At 47.5% G+C, this 14,479-nt stretch overlaps 1 long non-coding RNA gene across 2 annotated transcripts in view; it reads left to right on the top strand.

Moving 5' to 3' along the window:
• Window positions 1-14,479, top strand: part of LOC141372823 (uncharacterized) — an 81,654-nt gene that overhangs the window by 16,515 nt on the left and 50,660 nt on the right. Inside the window, exon 1 of one of the 2 annotated variants that reach the window (XR_012378284.1) lies at window positions 3,090-3,194. The exons of the other annotated variant lie outside the window; for it this stretch is intronic. This is a non-coding gene — a long non-coding RNA (uncharacterized lncRNA). Of the gene's footprint in view, window positions 1-3,089; window positions 3,195-14,479 lie in introns of those variants that run through there. 2 annotated transcript variants of the gene reach the window in all.

Here is a 14,479-nt window from a genome sequence, read left to right as displayed (position 1 = left end):
AAATACCTTCCAGGAGACTGACCAGAGACAGAAAGTTTCCTAGGTGGTGTGGGAGCTGCAGAGATGTTTAAAATACGATTCTTATTCGCAAGATGCTTCTTGGTCCATTACAGAGGCAAAGCATTAACATGCAAAAAGTTTAAAGGAGAAGAAGTAAATAACAAGGAAGATACTTTGTGACAGATCACAGGTACTACACAATACTTGATGAGTTTTAGAGGTAGAATGGTTTGAAGGAGGGTGGCAGAGACCCATGAGAAGCATTTGGGAGGAGGAGATAGCATGAACAAATTTATAAAGGCAAGAAAACAACAAGGTGTAGGATACAGAGGTTCTCAAACCTTACGGTGCATCAGGATCTCCTGGAGGGAATGGAAAAACACCGATCGCCCGCCCCACCCAGTTTCTGACCGGTAGGTGTGTGTTGGGAATGAAATAATTTGCATTTCTCACGAGACTCCAGGGGATGCTGATGCTGCTGGTCTGCACACCACCCTTTGAGAACCACAGCTATATAAGTTTTGAGGGACCAGGAATTGTTATCTCCTGGCATGCATCCTTATACCAGGGACCCTGAGGCCACCACTCAGGTAGCAGAATTCAGGGGAGAGAGGGCAGACACTTAAAGAACAGGATGTCAGATTCTTGTCCTCTGATTTTTAAGGAGGCATTCTTAAATCCCAGTAGAGAAGCGATAACCTTAAAAGCCTTGACTTTAAAATGCAAGGACTAGGGCTGGAGGGAGAAAGGGGTCCTGTGGATTTCCAAAAGCTTCTGGAGGTGTGCTTCTCACCCCCCTTAGAGGAGGCACCCAAAGCTCTGAGAGTATGAGCCGCTTGTCTTGGGATTCAACGTGCAGGCTTCTCGTCCCTCCTGCGGCGCCCTCACCGTGCTGCTCCAGGAAGGGAGAAGTGGCAGCCCCCCGGGGGTGGCAGAGGGGATCACGGGGTAGGAGAGAAGAGAAAAATGGACAAGGAAGCCGCAGAGGATGGCTCAGTTTGTATCTAGGGAATACATTCATTCATCCACTCACACATTCATCTTCTGGTTCCAGAGCACATATTCCTCCCAGCCTTCTCAGAAGAAATGCCTTTTGCTGCTGCTGCTGCTGCTTTTTTTTTTTTTTTTTCCCCTTCCTCACAGCCCTTAAGTCCTTAAAAGCTGTTGCTTGTCCTTGGTCGTTCTCCAGTCCCATTTGTTCAGGAAAGCAGCCCAGGGGAATAAAGCAAAGCCGTCGGGCTGTCCAGTCAGATAACTTTGGATTTAAATTCCAGTCTTTATCACTTTCCGGCCCAGTGACCTGGGATAAGTCACTTACCTTCCTGTACGTCAGGCTGCCCCTGTATAAGTCAGGGTTCATGAGAGCTGCCTTCAGACCGAATTCGGTGGGTAGCAGGTGTGTAAGGAGAAACCTGCAGGGTTGTCCGCCGCGTGCCCAGGTGCCCCTGTGTGTCACCGACATCACTGTGTGAGCCCAAGAAGCCGTGGCCTGCTAGCAGGACCGCCGTCAGGACGGCAGACCCCGTGCCCTGCCCAGCAAGGTGTATCCTTCCTCACCGCCCCGCCGTGCCTGCACCAGGGATTGGGGTGAATGGCACAATTCACATGGCATTGAAAAGGAATGCGCTTCATCAGAGGAAGGTGCAGCTGCAGAGAACAACACATAACCAGAGACCAGACCCTCAGGTGTCCAGATTCTCCCATCAGCCTATAAGGGTCTGTGCAGACGTTGGCTCTGCAGGGCCTGCGGTTTGGTGTGTGCTCCATGAAGAGCCCCCTCCCTCCACGAGTTTCCCTTCCTATGGAGGGATCTTAGAAGAGGAGCTTTATCAGTGGGCAATACCTAGGCGGCTTGGACCAGAGGCCTAGGGGGGTGGCGGGGAGGGGAGGCCACAGCCAGTGCACAGAGAGTGTTTTCGGCCAAAGAAGCCGCAGCAGGCTCCAGGCTAGCCCGTCCCTTTCCTCCGGGTGACTCTGCCGTCCTGTCACTCTGCCTTAAAACTGCACACCACCACATCTTGAACACTTGGGCCTGGATCCTAGGGTGTCTTCCCAGGGAGGAGAGAGAGAAACGGGTTGCCTAATACCAAGTAGAACGAAGCCCAGGGATTCTGGAAACACTCCTGAAGCAGAGTCCGCTCTTGGTGGATTCACGGGTTTCATTTTGGGATCAAATAAGCATCTCTCTTCCTGAGCAGTGAGTTGAACTAGAAGTGCTTTATTTTGACTCGGGTGATAGAGTGACGAGTCTGGGTGAGATCAGATGACTAAAGGCTGGCTCCCAGCAGGATTTGTATTTACTTCTCAGTCTTCCTACAAAGCAGAGGGTCTGTGCAGTCGGTGGGCATTGTGGCTCGGCTGACAGTTCTCCGGGAGGAGGGCTCAGCACCCACAGTCCCCGGGGTGAGTTAAGGTAAACTGTTGTATCCACTCTGGAATAAAATGACCGAACAGTGAGATCCAAGCCTTGCTCTGAAAGGAACAATCTATTTAAAAACAAACGTCTGCCTGGGAAGCGCAGTAAAGGTAAGCAGCTCGCATTTCCACTGCCGACGTCTAGACAGAAGCCTGTGTCCAAGCGGAGGCTGTGAGGCGCAGAATGGGCTGCCCAGCCAGGTGGCGGGTGTCCTCCGCCCACAGCCCGATGATGAAGTGTCGCCCTGCCTCACCCTGAGTGATCCTGCCTACCCCCTCCCTGCCCCCGGCCACTGCCATCGCCAGCAAGGAGACTATAAACATCCTTGTACGTGAGCCTTGGGTGCTTTCACTTCTGTGGGGCAGAATCCCAGGAGTGGAATCGCTGAGTCAAAACTTCAAATCTGTCATCGTAATAGCTGTTGTCACATCGCTTTCCCAAATGCCCAAATGCCCAAATGCCCGGAACCATTCGCAGTTCCGGCAACGATGCAGGAGAGCTCCCTTTGCTCAGCAACGCAGCCAACAAACACGCTCCAGCCGCACTGCCCCCCCCCCCCCCCCCCCCCCCCCCCCCCCCCCCCTTATCCGCCGTTCTGCTGTCCGCGCTTTCCCTTCCCCGGGTCCCTGAGGTCACCGCCCCCTGAAGGCAGATGGTACTTCTTGGGACGGGAGGTCAGAAGGTCAGTAGTGGCCTAAAGCTACGTCCCGGCACCCAGGTCACTCACGCCGCTTCATCTCGTCACGTAGGCATTTTACCATCTCACGTCCCAAGAAGGGTGAGTACGGAAGGTTGGGGTATTTTGAGAGACCACATTCACGTACCTTGTATTCCCGTACGTTGTCACCGTTGTTGATTGCTGTGGATCTCTTACTGTGCCTAACTCACAAATCAAGCTGTATCCTAGGTACGAACCTATAGGAAAGACATGGTAGAGATGGGGTTCCATACTTGCCGTGGTTTCAGGCATCCACAGGTTGGGGCGGGGGGTCTTCATCTTTTCCAGGCTGGTAGGTATAAAGTTAGTTTAATTTGCACTTCTCGGCTGAGTTTGTGTACCCTCTTGGATGTTTGTCGCTTTGAGAACTGCCCTTCTCTGAGTTGTCCCCCTTCCCCCCCTTTGTCCTTATCCATTAGCAAGGGTCCTTGGCATAGTATAAACATTTCACCATGAGGATTTATGCTCTTCAGCTTGAGAAAATTACTTTCTATTCATTTGATCACTTTCTACCCTATTTTCCGTGCTGTTTTTGGACCTCTTACTGATCAGCCTGAAGCCCAGAGGGCGGGCCGTCAGGAAAAGCGAGGGCATGGGGAGCCACAGCACGAGCCGGGCCCCACGGGGACGGAGTGGAAGCTGTGCGGGTTCCTGCCTCTGCCCTCAGTGGTGTGGTGTGTAGGTCTGCCTGTGGTCGTGGGGACAGACGGACACACACACACACACACACACACACACACACACACACACCCTCCCTCCCCCCGCCCCCCTCCACCCTGGGAGTCCAAGCAGCTGAAGGAGGATGCAGGGGAAGGCCGAGCAGGTGCATCTCTGGTGGCTGCTCACACCAGGAGAGGAACCAGCAGATAATTCGAGCTGCAAATTGGTTGCCGATTCGCTTCCACCCTCCAGGTCTTGGCTTAAGAATCTCTCTTGTGGCCTACTATAACCAAAATACACAGTGAAGGAAATTCTGGGAAATGTAGTTTAGCCTAGCCATGTGGATGCATTAGAAGGCCACCACAACATCCTTTGAAACCTTATTTAAAACTCCTGTGGTATACATGACACTCATACAACACATGTAGCTATGCTCCAACTACTTTTCTAAGCATCTTATGAATATTTACTCATTTCATTTTTATAATGCCCCTGGGAGGTAGCTGATATTAATAACCCTATTTGACAGAGGGAGAAACTGAGAACAGAGAGGTTAAGTAAACTGCCTAAAGCCACACAGCTGGTAAAAGGCAGAATTGGGCTTTAAACCCAAATGGGCTGACTCCAGAGCTTATATGCCCCACCATTCCATTATGCAAAGACAGTATGGCCCTCCAGCCAAATAGATGTTTAAAAGTGAAAACTGGTGAGCGGTAGGACTTTATTTTGGGAATTGTTTATTTGGTTGTGTTTTTATTTTGGACTCTCCCAACGGAAATGCTGCTAAGGAATCTGTTCCAGTAAATAGAGGCTAAAGATGAAGACAAATAGCTCAGAGAATGTGCATTCTGCACTCATTTGATTCCTATGCTGTAGCATTCTGAGTGCAGGTCGTGCCCTGAGAGGGATGAGGTGGGCCCTCCGGAGGAGGTGTGGGTGCCACCTCTGTGCTCCTCCTGTCTCTGCAGGCTCTGCACTCCCAGGGGCTGAGTCCCCTCGGCTGGGTGTAGTCTGAGAGAGTGCCTCCACCTGTACCTTACAAACATGAGCTTAAAAAGCCTCCTTTGCCCCCAGTACTGGTCCCCTGGCTCATAGGCGAAAGCACAGGGTGCCTCCATGTCTAGGCAAAGCCTGGGGTCTTTAGCAATGAACATTTATCCTGCCTCAGCTACTAGGATGTCACAGAAATGTCAGGCCACCTTCCCTGTTGCTTTAGCCTTGGAGTAAGTGGGTCACCAGAGAGGATGAGGGAAGTAGGTTTATCCCCCAGGATCTGTAACCCCGCCCTCCTCCTCAGAAGCCCTTCAGCCATGTCTTCCCCGAGGACCGGGGTGAGTGTGGGGCCACCCTCCTCAGCTCCTTCCAGAAGCCAGAAGCAGCGCATTCCTCAGGCACACAGCCTTTCCACCTGCACTCCTGGGTCCCACCCGCCGGCTGCTGTGGGCAGTGCAGGGTTAACAGACAAGCCTTTGGCCTGCACTGATCCCCAAGAGTGAAACCTGGGGTGGGTATGTGATTTTGGGGGAATCTTGCACAACTAGATCCTTGCCTGCCCCCAGGAGCCCTCATGGCACATGGAGAAGGCAGGCTAGGACATGACTGTGGGGCCCATCTCGGTGATTCTCAAACTTGGGCATGCATCAGAATCCTCTGGAAGGATCGGTACCCTACCCCGTAACCCCCAGAGCTTCTGATTCACTGCACCTGGGTGGGCCCGAGAAGGTGCTTCCCTTACGAGTTCCCAGACGATGCAGCTAGCTGCCACGAGGGCCCCACTTTGAGAGCCACTGCTTTACTGAGCATTGCCTTCTCCACTGAGGCGTGTCACCGTCCCAATACTGACAAATCGCGGCTGCCTGCCCGGCCGGGGAGCAACCCGGAGGCCGTCTTTTCTGCCTGCCCCATCACCGAGTTGGTCAGCATCAGCAAAACCACCTGGACGCCCGCACCCGGCAGCCCTGGGGGCCCCAGCCCTCTGCCTGTGGATCCTGCTGGCTGCACAAAGCGTTCACTGTGGCGTGAACTTGCTGACAAGCACCACCCTGTGTTTGGGGGATGAACCAAATCTTCATAACGTTGGACCCGTGGATTCCTGGCTCTGAAAGCTGATGGGAACAACTCCCCCTGCCCTCTCAGCCAACCGACCCCTCAGCGGGCCTCCCCCGCCTGGCCGGACGTCCGCCGGCTGCTGCGCGTGCGCAGCAGACGCATGACTAAGTGCGCTCTCAGCACCCCGAGCATGTTCGCCCTCGGCCCTGCACAGCTTGCCCCAGACCTGGTACTTGAACCGGAGGCACGTGCCTGCGGTCAGGGGTGTGAGCACTGCAGACCATGTGTGGGTGCACGAGGGCAGCCCCGCTTGACTCGAGTCCCCTTCTCAAAGCCTCCGTGGAGGCATAATGAATCTTCTCTCCTTGGCTTGCAGGGAGCGTCACAGTTTTCCTTTTGTCCGCTCCCCTCCCCAGCCCCTTTTCCCATCACCATGAACTTGAGGGGAGGAGTGAGACATTTGCATATAGGAAGAGCTCCTAATCACCTCCTTGGTGTTTAAACCTGACTGTCTAGCCCGTGGGGTCTTCCCCTGGGCCCTGGACCCAAGTATGGATTAAAGGATAGGTAGGTCAGCAGGTGCTGAGGTCTCCGTCTACCAAGTGCCCCCCAAACCGCAGGAGAATAAGTCAGAAAGATGGCACCTGAGTGGAAACACTTGAACTGCCCTTGCTCTCGGCCTCAAGCAAACAAAGGGAATGTCCCTCACTGGGGTCCTTTCTGTTGAGTATTTCTGCATCATGCCCGGCCAGTGGACAGCGCTCGATGCTCGCAGTCAATGGAATATTTCAGGGGGTTGTGCTAACTACCAGAAATTATTCATTTACTTAACTTTTAAATGGGTTCAAGAAGTTGAGAAAACGGCGTGTATGTGATAAATTCTAATTGCAAACACAAAGAGGAACATGAGTTTTATGAATATAAAATTAGTTTTCCCCTGCCACTAGTAATGAATATTAAACAAGTGTTTATTAAAAAATTAATTTGGAAGGGATCCTAAATTATCACTTGCAACAGATCTCTCAGTCTGACCCCGTGCAAATGCTCTGAAAATGTTGCATTTGCATACAATTTTCTGGTGAGTATTCACAGCTTCTGCATTTTCGAAAGAGCCACGAACAACCCCACCAACCAGAACAGGGTAGGAATCACTGGCGAAGATAAAGCTCACAACTCCCCACATCTCCTTCCTCGCCTCCTTCCCTCTGCCCAACTATCTTCATTCTTGGCTTTCCCTTGTCATCTGATGTGTGACCAGCCTGGAACCATGTATTTCATGAATCACCAGCATCCTCTGGATTAAAATGAGCTGGAAGGGTTTTAGGCTCCAAGTAAAATAATAAATATAAACAGGCTTTACAAAATTATCCAAGACTAAGGTACAAAAGAAAAGCGAGGAGTTGTGAATATTGTGAATGTAGTGTAGTGACTGATGCCCGATCTCTTGGCAGCTCCGTCCACAGGCTGTTTACCTCATGTTGGGAGAGCTGAAGTGTGATGATGATACGAACTAATGTGGGTTGCTAGCCTCCTGTGTCACATATTCCCCTATGAACTAAGTAGCATTATCCCCACTTTACAGACTAGGAAACTGAGGCCTGGAGGGTTTATGTAACTTGTCTAAGTGAGACAGAGAAGGGTTTGAACTGGAGGCATTCTCACTTTGGTCCCCAGCTTTTAACCACTATTGAGCAACTGCTGTGTGCCAGGAGCTGTGTGCTAAGCAAGTGATGAGAACTAACTTACTGAATTTTCACAACAAATCTCTGAAATGAATACTGTGATTGTCCATAACTGAGCTAGAGATCGCCCGTCTTTTGCCACAAAATCACAAAACTCATAAAGATTGGGGCTCAGGTTTACCCCCGACAGTCTTACTTTAGAGTGCACACACCTAACTCTTGCACTGAAATGATAGGCTTTAAGGAGCTGCCTAAATCAACCTCCAAATAACCATGGGGGGGGGGGGGGGAATTGGTTAAAGGTGATTTGTGTTATTGGAGGATTTGAGCTATTTTTATTTTTTTTTTTTAAGATTCAAAATCTCATCAGTGATGAATAATTTCATCAGCCTTCTCACACCTCCCATGACCACACATTGGCTGCAGCAGACATTCACTGTATGCCTACCGTAGAAAGCACTGGGCACAGTGCCGTAGGGGCTGCAAAGATGAACAGGGTGCTCTGTGCCCTCCGGGACTGCCTGTCTAGGCTGCAGGCAGATGCGTACAGGAAAGCGCCATAGAAAACAGACGGATGAGATGCCCTGACGACGTGTGTAGGAGTCTGGGGGAGAATCCTATGGCATTTGCTGGCTGCCGCGTTCCCTGGTGGGGAGCGGGGTGGTGGTGGGGGCAGGTGTGGCGGGCGTGAGGGTTTCGAGGGGTGCCTGCAGCCAGGGGAGAAATGTAGGCTGAGCCATTACCCAGCCCACTAGCTCCTCTGCTGGTTCCAAACTGTAAGAAAGAGGATGATTTGGTCTCTGCATCCAGCTGATCACATGCCACAAGCAGCTCTTTGTTTTCCCTGCCCATGCGTTCACTGCCTGGTGCGTGGGCAAATTTTGGAATTGGGGGTTGTGTGTGGTCACACGGGAGCAGACCCTTCTCTCAACATTTCCGGCCCTGTCTTGGGGTCAGAGAGCCCTTGGGACCACCCCACCCCCATTTCCCAACTGATGATAACTATAGCTGACGACCCAGCATTACATAAGAGGATTATGAAACTCTGTAACTGGGAGGTAGGTGATGTGTGTGTATAAATAGATACAAACCTCATTGCTGTGCTACTTTAAGATCCAGAGACATCTAGTGGCGGAAAATTATATCTGCAGGCCTAGCCGATTCTCTCCAAGTGAGTAACTTAAGTCCTAATTTGTGAGACTTTTGTATGTACCCAAATTGGAAGACCTAGCACGAAACGACTTTGAAAGAAAAGGAATGTACAGAATTTTCCCTTGCAAGAGTACAGGACTGTCTTCCATAAAACGTACCATATGCCTACTTGAAGCCTGTTCTTCCCAAAGTGTTAAATGCACATGATTGTGTAGAGTGGGTAAGAGAGAAAATTAGGATAGAATGACTCTCACATCCTCGACACGTTCGCCTGTCACAATGCTGGGCTTTTTTGAAGTGATTAGGTTTTGTACCAGCTTCATCATTGTTATCAAATTAGCTTCACAGGTGAACATACATAGCTGGAACAACCATTAAACCAAGTATTTAGGAGAATACATAATGAGAACGCTTCCCCACAATAGAGACTAGAAAATAAGTTTCCCTGGCTGGAGGGGAAATAGCCCTGCAAGGGAAACCATTTCAGTGTGGGCATTGGTGGGTCTCAGAGAGACCGCAGGCGGAGACCCGGGGAGACTCTGAGCTACACTGTGGAATGTTGGGGTGACTGCAGCAATGGGACTTGTGTCATGCTTCTCCGCGGAGCCCTGAGGAGATGGCAAGACTAGAGAAAAAGTGGCTGTACACATGACCCAACGGATGGGGCTTAGGCAGCCCCCCAGAGTCTCCTACACCCCCAGAATCACAAACAGCGTGCAAGTGTGTGGATAGCACAGAAGTAGAAGGGTTCACCATACCCCATGAATTGCTGCCCAAGAAGAGAGCGGGGCATGGGGTGTCCCGGCAGTTGCCCGTGAGGCCAGATGACATCCCCCCACCAGTGCCTCAACACCAGGAAAGCTCCCCATTACTAAGATACGAAACTGGGGAGAGTAGGTGGAGGAGTTAGTCCCATGCTGGGTAGCCCTGTGTTTTGCCACCCCAGTGGAATGGAGATGCACAATAGAGATTAAATTGAGCTATAGAAAATGACAAAAGTATTATTATTTTTGTACCTGTATTTGTGGACCGAGATGTATGTTACATACTGGCTGCATATTTATAGAACAAAAGAGGACTTTTAGATATGACTGTAGGATATTTGGAAGAAAACTGTTTCTCTTCATAGTAGCTTAAACACACACACACACACACACACACACACACACACGTCAGGATCCCCGCTGGAAACAGATGGTCCACTCAAAATGAGTAATTTACGAAGTTATGGGTAGAATTCCATAGAAACGAATCAGGGATCATGCAGTACCCTGGGGCTAACCAAAGTGGGAAACTTTACCACCACTACACTCGATAGGGGTGTCCATGGCGGGGACACAGAGGGGATGGTGGCTGCACGGACAGGGCCTCCAAACAGGAGCTGTGGAATTTGCTAGAAGGATGCAGTCTGCAGCCTGCAGCATACCCTTGGCATTGATACAGGGAAGGAGCTTGGGGAATATACCCCGATCTCATGCTCCCACTCTAATCTTTGCCAGTGAGCCTCCATTTGGAAAACCCCAGTCGAGGCCAAGAGGCAAGGAAGTCATCACCAATGGCGTCCACATGGGTCAGCCTCCCCAGACACAGAGCGGAAAGGAAAAGGGAGAAAGTGGAGTTAGTGGGGCAAATGGAAGGCACCCAACATTAGTGGGTTCATTCAAACCTCGTCACATAAAATATCTGTATCTTACCCCATCTCCCCCCACTATCTCCCTCTCCCCTCCTCTTTCTCTCTCTCTCTCTCTCTCTCTCTCACACACACACATTCTAGCCATTCATTCATTTGTTGCTCACTGTTATTCAATATATAATCAGATTTTTTTCTGATTATAAAATACTCATTTTTTAAAAATACATAAAGGTATAAAGAAGAAAGTAAAACTTGTTTAATTGCACCACACAGAGATGGCCACTGTTAATGCTTTGATCTATATCCTTTTATATTTTTTCTTTTCTTTCTTTTTTTATGGTCACTTGGTTTTTATTATCATTTCTACTTTTTAAAAAAATTATTTTTAATTTTTTAAAAATTCCAGTATAATTAATGTGTAGTGTTATACTAGTTTCAGGTGTACAACGTAGTGATTCAACAATATTACTCACTGCTCATCACAATATCTCTGTAGTTAAGAGGCTCTTTGTCCATTTGTTTCTTAAATTCACAGAAGTGAAATCATATGGTATTTATCTTTCTCTGACTGATTTCATTTAGCATAATACTCTCTACATACATCCACGTTGTTGCAAATGGCAAGATTTCATCCTTTTTTATGGCTGGGTAATATTCCATTACACACACACACACACACACACATCATCATCATCATCATCATCATCATCATCATCATTATCATCTTTATCCATTCATCAGTCGATGGACATTTGGGTTGCTTCCATTAGTTGGCTATTGTAAATAATGCTGCAGAAAACACAAGGATACAAATATCTTTTTGAAGTAGTGATTTTATATTCTTTGGGTAAATACCCAGTAGTGTATTCCTGGATCATATGGGAGATCTATTTTTAATTTCTTGCAGAACCTCCATACTATTTTCCACAGTGGCTGCACCAGTTTGCATTCCCACCAACAGTGCAGGAAGGTTCCTTTTTCTCTACATCCTCACCAGCACTTGTTGTTTCTTGTGGTTTTTATTTTAGCCATTCTGACAGGTGTAAAGTGATCTCTTTGTGGTTTTGATTTGCATTTCCCTAATGATTAGTCATGTTGAACATCTTTTTATGTCCTTTATACATCTTTCCTATACATGTCTGTATATGTATTTAAGAGATGAATCTTAGCATGCAAAAATATTTTGTAGCTCACTCAATACATTGCATAACTCTTTACATTTCATTATGGGTATGGCTCATCATTTTAAACAGGTGCATAGTATTATATACTATTAATAAACTCTAATAAGTTAGTACCTTTTTTGAGGGTCATGTAGGTGGTTCCTAATTTTTTGCAATTATAAACAATGTTGTGATAAACATCGTTGTGTGTTGGGGTCTTTGGTTTGCTTGTATAGTTATTCCCCCAGCACAGTGGTTCTCAAAATGTGTTCTACAGAGCCCAGGGGAATGCCTGAGGGGTTCCTGCAGGGGTGAGGTAAAGGCCAAGCGTCGGGGCTGCCGCCTCTAACCCTGCTTCAGCAATCACAGGTTCATTTATCCCTGCTCTATTTGCTGTGAACAAAGAGATCCACTGCTAAATGCCGCTGGAAACCCAGCGCTTCAGGATATAGTCAGAGAAACATAAAATTGTTCGGTCAAAGAGTATGCATGTTTAAAGATCTGATACATCCTGCCAAATGACTTCTCCCCTGAAAGGGCACACTGACACATTCCTGCGAAAAGCATATGTGTGCCTGTATTCCCCCACACTGACACTTTTCATTTATACTGATCTAAAGGCAAAAATATCACTCTTTCAATTTCTGTTTCTTTAATTAGTAGTTGTATTCCTTTCTTATTGCTGCTGTAACCAATTTCCACAAACTTGTTAGCTTAAAAGAACACAGATTTATTATCTTACAAGTCTGGAACCCAGAAGTTCCACACGGATCTCACTGGGCTAAAATCAACGTGCTGCAGGGCTGCCTTCCTTTCTGGGAGCTCCAGCAGAGAATCTATTTCCTTGCCTTATCCAACTTCTAGAAGCCACTTGCATTCCTTGGCTTGTGGCCCCTTCCTCCATCTCCGAAGCCATCCCTCTTTCACTTACAAGGACCCTTGCAATGACTTTGGGCCCACCCACATAACCCAGGATAATCTCCCCATCTCAAAATCCTTAATGTAATCACTTCTGCAAAATCCCTTTTGCTATTTAAGGTGACATACTCACAGGTGCTGGGGATTAGGACGTGACATCTTCTTGAGGGCTGTTCTGTGTGTCACAGTGATGATACAGAGCACATTTTCTTTTGTTGACAATGTATATAGTTCTTTCATAAATTGTCTCTGAGTCCTTTGCTCCTTTTGCTATTAGGATATTTGTACTTTTCTAGCTGATTTGTAAAAAAAATTATACATTTTAGAGTATAAACATGTTTCCTATTACATATGTTGCAATTCCCCTCCCCCCCCCCCACATTTCTGTGGTTTTTAAACTTTCCTTAGGCTGTGTCTGAGTCTGCTCAGGCTGCCATAATGGGAGACATAGACTGTGTGCCTTAAAAAAGAGAAATCTATTTTCTTATAGTTTTGGAGGTCAGAAGTCCAAGATCAGGTGCCAGGATGGTCAGATCCTGTGACAGCTTTCTTCCTGGCTTGCAGACAACTACTTTGTTGCTGTTTCCTCACACAGCAGGGAGAGAACAAGCTCTCTGGTATTGTTTCCTCTTCTCCTTCTCCTCCTCCTCCTTCTTTTTTTTTTTAAAAAAGATTTTATTTACCTATTTGCCAGAGAAAGAGAGAGAGAGCACAAGCAGGGAGAGTGGCAGGCAGAGGGAGAAGCAGGCTGCCTGTTAAGCAGGGAGCCTTATGAGGGACTCGATCCCAGGACCCTGGGATCACGACCTGAGCCAGATGCATCTGCCTCACCGACTGAGCCACCCAGGGGTCACTCTGGCATTTCTTCTTATAAGGGACTATTTCCATCATGACCTCATCCAACCTAACTACCTCCCCAAAGCCCCACCTCCAAATACAGTCACAGTGAGAGTTAGGGCTTCAATACGTGACTTTTGTGGGGATACGAACATTCAGTCTGTAGCAGGAGGATTTTGGATTTTCCTATGGTCACATCTATTCATCATATTCTCAATGCTTTTTGGCTTCAGTGATGTGTTTAGCTCAGCAAGACCTCTCTCACCAGAGGTTCATTAGCATGTTACACACACTTTCTTCTTAAACTTTTATAGATCTGCCTTATTTTACATTCAAACTTTGATCATTCTGTAATCTAATTTGGGGTAAGGTCTGACTCTGTTTTTTGCCCACTTAAAGTACTTTGGTTAACATTTTATCCTTTAAATACAGCTTCAAAATCGTCTCTAAGCACATAAGCCTTTAAGCAGGGACTGGGGTTCTGGTTTTGCCATCATCTAAATATTGGCCTGTTGAAACTCGTGTTCCTCCTCCCCTTTCTGTGCTAGTCGTAGAAAACTATTTTTTGTCTCTCTGGAAAATCCATTCATTCAGTAAAAGACCAACAATGAAAGCCAACTTTTTTTAAAGGAAACAATGCATTTCCTTAATATTTCAGGCTTGACCAGCATTCCGTGTATAGTGATTTACGGTCAGCTCATCTGAATGTGTACTTACGGCTTTCACATTCCTTTGAATCCCAGTTATTTGATCTTTGAAACCAGTGGGAAAAAACCTAACTGTGGATGAAACCTATTTAGATATTTGGACTTTAAAACACTTGGGTTTCATCGGTTAGGGTCACTTAGTGTCCTGCACAAGGCTGGCATGAAATGTCTTCGCTTGGGAGTGAAGAGCAGGGGCAAAGCTCCCGCCCACATAAGGGTGAATTCTAAACGTTGTGACACAGACTCAATGATTAATAGCTACACACAATACTAGTATGTTACACATTAATAATGATTATAAAACAATAACTCTGTATGTAATAATATAATAACAAGTACAGTGTAAAATGATCTTAATGATTAAATATTCAACTGGATTAAAATTTCCATTTAATCCCAAGTCTTTCATATGCCCCACTGTGCACCTTTGTCCTGTGTTAAGGGAGACTAAAAAGTGTGCAGGGCAACAAAATGAATATTTGTGATGCAAGTAACTTGAGACATAGTACAAATTTGTTGAGTTAATACATAAATTTATGTGTTG

This window comes from Callorhinus ursinus, unplaced genomic scaffold (assembly GCF_003265705.2).
Source record: "Callorhinus ursinus isolate GAN/ISIS: 27379988/994484 unplaced genomic scaffold, GSC_fseal_2.0 scaffold5, whole genome shotgun sequence".
Taxonomy (NCBI): Eukaryota; Metazoa; Chordata; class Mammalia; order Carnivora; family Otariidae; genus Callorhinus; species Callorhinus ursinus.
Note: the sequence above shows the minus strand (reverse complement) of the source record. Positions and strands in the feature narration are given on the sequence as shown.